This window comes from Apis dorsata, unplaced genomic scaffold, assembly GCF_000469605.1.
Source record: "Apis dorsata unplaced genomic scaffold, Apis dorsata 1.3 scaffold_220, whole genome shotgun sequence".
Taxonomy (NCBI): domain Eukaryota; kingdom Metazoa; phylum Arthropoda; class Insecta; order Hymenoptera; family Apidae; genus Apis; species Apis dorsata.
This window is the reverse complement of record NW_006263502.1, coordinates 274,798-280,251: the sequence shown is the minus strand read 5'-3', so window position 1 is coordinate 280,251 and position 5,454 is coordinate 274,798.

Below are 5,454 nucleotides of genomic sequence, written 5' to 3'. Positions count from 1 at the left end.
TTTTTTTTTTTTAATTATACACGCGTTCGATGCTTGAACGATAGCCAGCAGCCTTCTCTTCCTGCCTTCGAACTGATCAATTCCGAATTTTTCTTGATTTTTAAACTTTGCAAATTTGGTCATAAAGGTCTTTCTCCTTATCTATCGTGTTATCTTTTTTTTAAGTTTTATTATCACAAAGAGGGAGACTGGAATAATATAAATATATAAAAGGTGTAATAATATTGAATAAGGTTATTATAAAAATGAAATGGTTATCAAGTTTTGATTAATTTTTTAGAAAGTAAATGATTTATAATTTGTTTCTAAGATATGATTGTATATTTATAAAATATAGGAAGAAAGATTTAATCAGGAAGGATTTAAAAATGAACAGAGGGAAACGTATGATAATTTGCATGGAATAGGAATTTGGTGGAAATATGCAGGAAAAAAAGAAACTATTAATTCAAAGATTCAATCCCGTTTAACTTCTGAAAAGAGCAATCTATAACATCGGATATAAAAAATTTCCACGGAGAATTTTTATTAGAGCGTTTCAATATTGAAAAGAAAAATAAAATATCTGAAATTGACAGTACGAATGAAACAATCAGAAATTGTATTTTGTATTCTATAAAGCGTCGAGGAAGAGAAGAAATTGCGTTGCGCAAAGGATTAACTTTGCAAGAAGAACAAAATGCAATATTGAATTCGAAATTTTTTTTTTTTTTTCTCCCCTCTGGAATTGTTACCAGAGGTGTTTCAATATTGGGAGGAGGGAAGGGGGAGGGGAGGAAGTAGAACAAAAAAAAAAAAATAAAATATTTAAAATTGATGGTTTGAATGCAATAGTTAGGAACGGTAGTTGAATTTTCCACGCCACGGGAATTCCGGTTTCCTCTGTTCAAACAAGTAATCCTTTGCATTTCGGGCGAATCGTGTATATATATATGCACGTATGTTTTTGCACGTCCCCCTTTCTAATCTTGCTCGGCCTGAAATTTATTTTCGAAGGATTTATCTGTCTTCGACTAAGTAAACTCATTTGCATTTCAAATATCACCCTTGATTCGCTTCCTATGCTTCCGCGTCTCTTCCCTTCTTCTCTCCAAATTTATCAGCAAAAGTCCACGTATAACATTTGTTTCATTTAACTCTTTTCTCGTCACTTTGATCCATTCGATGAAATCTTTGATCCATTATGAAATTAAGACGTGAAATTAGGCTCAAGCATTCTCAATTTCAATTAAATCGTGTCTTCAATCGAGTTAATCAATCTATGATCTGATGTACTCCATCAATCGCATATAATTGGTTCTATAATTTATATTCTACTGTAGAAATGCTTGTGCCATTCAATCGTTCTTAACACGAGCATAAGTAGCTTATAATATAGTACTTATAACATTTGCATCTATTTAAACTTCCCGCCATATGTATAAAAATAAAATATATTTCTATTACAATCATCATGTCAGATTCTATTCAAATATATATAACGCTCAAAAAGAGTTGCACGATCTTATTCTTTCTCGTTTAATATGTGTGGATAAATACACTCAAAAATATGATAGTTTTCTTATAAGAAAACAACCGTCGACAATTTCATCGAAAATTGTACGAAATATATTTAATACTCGAATGAGTTTATGACTTCCAACCCGGTCATCTTCATCCAGTACTGAAAAAAAAAAAAAAAAAAAAGAAGAGCGTTCTGACGAACAATTACGAACATTGTCTCTCGTACAGAAACGAAAACGGATGCACGGCCATAAGAATCGGCACGGTTGCAAACGAGCACGAGCACACATCCTACCTTTACACGGAGAATAGTGGCGTTCTAGCTTTTGGCTCCAACGTTGTCACAGCCATAAAACAATGCCGAGATAATAGCGGGTTTACCCGTGTGCCTTCGAGCGTCTTGAAGCTAACAACCTCGCGGCCATTTTTGAATCCGAGTTGATCTCATTTCTTTCTTTTCTTTTACCCCTCCTCTTCTTTCTTTTTTGCCTATTTCTCTCTCACTCTCTCTCTCTCCCTCTTTCATAACCAACCTTGCAGCATATCATCTCGAAAGGGTTATCTGGAAAGGGTGGAAGGAGTATATAGGTCATTCCAGGTGAAACGAGCGAACTCATCGAACTCATTGGCGCACTGAAGAAACCGATCATTGAAACTGATGCTCGAACGCTATTTCTAGAGCTATTTCTTTTTTTTTTCTTTCTTTCTTTCTTTCTTTGTAGAACGAGATACGTAATACAGAGAGATTTATTTATTGAGCTGATTGAAGAATGTGATCGATATTTAGCTAATTTTGTTGGTTCGAAAAATGGTTTAAACGGTTTAGGCGTTTGATTTTGAAGATAAACTGGTTTCGTTCGGGGTAGATTTAACCCCGATGGGTTATTGAGAATAGTCGATGCGAAAAAGGGGGATTTTGAAACGAAAGTTTTACTGTAATCAGGAAATGAAAGATATAAAATTATGAAATTAGAATATTTATTGTGCGGCGCGTCACTTGTCAATTCATTCGAACTGTAATAATTCATCACAAGATTTAAAAACTTCCAATTGGATTAAATATTGGGGATTATTTAAATAATTATTGAATATTAATTATTTTGAAAAAATGATATATACAAATTAATAATTACATTCATTCTTTTTAAGCTATGTTTATAAATTATGTACCACGTGTACCACAAAATAATCTTTTCATAGAAATTTAAATTGCTCCGTCATTCATCGCGATTGATATAATAACGACGGAAATATCAATATAAGATATAATAGATGAACAAAATTAGAATAACTGAAGCATTTTTTCAATCACAAAAGACCTTATTATCAATGTTTCAATATCTGTCAATCATATGTACGAACTTCAAACTCCGTGCAATATAATACTTGAAAGAGGCCCTCCACAATCCGATCACGCGACACTTTCAAGCACAATCGCAACTCTTATAACAAAACGAAATAAGGAAATAGAAAATTTAAATTTATTAGCAAGATCTCAATATCTCTTGCAATCAAAAATATACGTATAAAATCTCGTTCTATTATCCAATCTTACGATTCTCAACAACTGCAAAATTATCTTGTTAAACAATATATTTCATCAATCAAAAATATCTTAAAACGATCCTTAAACTCGTCTCATTATCCACTCTCCTGATCTTCAAACGTGCAACTGCGTGCAACAACTCTGAGGACATTATCAACCATGAACCCAATCGATCAATCGAAACCATTCCTCCGTGTATCGTAAACGAACCCCCTCAGTTTCTCCTAACAGAGGAATCCAATTCTCTCTGTTAACGATCAAGTGGCCAAGACGCGAATTCGAACGTCTCTGCGAATTGCAGTTTTCTCATTAAAGAGAGCCTTTTTTCCAAATCATTGAAAAGAGATATCATTATCGATTTCGATGTCTCACGAAACGGAAGCGAACTCCTCGTTACGCGTTTTCCTGTAAGAGGGAGGGAGTGGAGAGGATCTCTCTGGGTGTGTTCTTTCAGGCCAACGATCCTTAATTAATCTGGAAATCGAATCTGGAAGAGGAGGAGGCGAGTGAATTCTCGAGCCGATAAGTCGAAATACTGGAGGATGGATTAACCAGGTTGGAGGAAGAGGGTGCAGGAAATCCTTTGGCTGGGATTTAGATTTCCCGTTTTCCACTGTTTACCGGCCGCTAAATTGTTCTCCTTTCCTTTCACCGATCTCTAATCGCTTTTATTCCGGCCAACCTGTTATCACAATTCTTCCCCTATCTTCGCGTGAATCACTTTCGACTCGGTGATGGCGGAAATGAGGATGGTGGAGAGTGGAATATGTGGAAGGAAGGAAGAAGCACGGGTCGAGAATAGGTATTTAGAAGGGAGAATTTAAGGGGTGTGGTATTTTGAAGAGGAAGATGGGAGAAGAAGGGATAGGGGAGGAAATTAATTTTTCTTTTTTAGGAATTAATTAATAATTCTTTATGTAGAAAAATATAAGTGAAGCAATATCTTTAACGCGAAGGAAGAAAGAAAGAATTGGAAAAGAGAATTGTGGAAGTAGAAATTAATTTTTTAAGGAAACTGATAGGGTAGCTTTTGCTCTGGTATATTTGAGATCTTGAAAAATAATGGAGAAAGAAAGAGGTAAGGAAAGGAGGAAAAGAATTTTATTGGTGAAACAGAAGAATAACTTTTTAAGAAACCAGATGAGAATTGTAAGTAGAAATTAGTTGATAAAGGAACGAATAAAAGAATAGTTTTAAAAGAGTCAAGTAAAAATTATTTAAATATTAATTAAAATATTAAGAGAGTAAAGAAAGATTATAATACTGTTTATTAATTTTAACGAAGCATAAATAATTATCATATTCTAGAATTAAATATTTTAAACATTAACAACAAAGTTTAACGTGACTTTATGCTTATGGAAAACGATAAGATTGCGAAGCTTACTAAGAACTCTTATTTTATGTTTCCACAATCCTTGGTATAAGATGCAGATAACCATGTTCCCCGTGTAAGTGTATTTAAGCAGTTAAGTTAAACATTGAATGAATTAATGTTATGTAAAAGATCCAAAGCCTGTGATGGTTATGATTGGAGGAATAGATAGGGGTTTACAGAAATAACTGAAGCTAGTAACCGATTATTTACATTGTGCATTACAATAGAGTAATATTTCATACTCTGTTCATTACACGTTTCTCAATTTAACTTAAACCAGTTAACAAACATAAATAATAATGTAATATAATACATATATATGTATATCAAATTCTATATTTTCAACTACTCATTAGTTTTTTTACTTGATGAAAGAAGAAGAAGAAAAAAGTTATCATCTTATATATTAAACGAAAGTCTTACCTGCATCGAATAAAAGAAAAGAGGGATTGCGAGATGAAAGAAGACAGAATCATTATGCCTGACGTTTCTCTTTATTGTTTGAAATGTATCATAACGATCAGATATGGATCATGTAAAATTACAATAAAACGTAAATATGACGAATCATTCGTGTATACATATACGTGTATATATATATATATTTATATATGTATATATGTATAAATTCTTGTACGCCATCAAAAAAGATCTCGTGAGACCACGAGGGAGAAAAAAAAAAACAAAAAAAAAAAAAAAAAAACTTAAATTATCCCGAACGAATTCATAAATATGAATCACTTCCTCGCCCCCATCGATTCAAATTTATGCCTTTCGTCTCTTCAAAATTCCAATCAATCCTCTCGACCATTTTTTTTCTTTTTTTCTTTTTTTAATACACACGTATATTCGTAAAACTATCACGATCGCATAATCATAGTGATTGCGATCTCACCACCCAATCCCAAACAACTTTCCAACAACGAATTTTTTCCCCACCCCTTACTTTCACCGTGTTTATCCCCTACCCCACCCCCTTTATTTTAATCTCTCGTCTTAATTACACATCGTAAATCTAAATTCACAA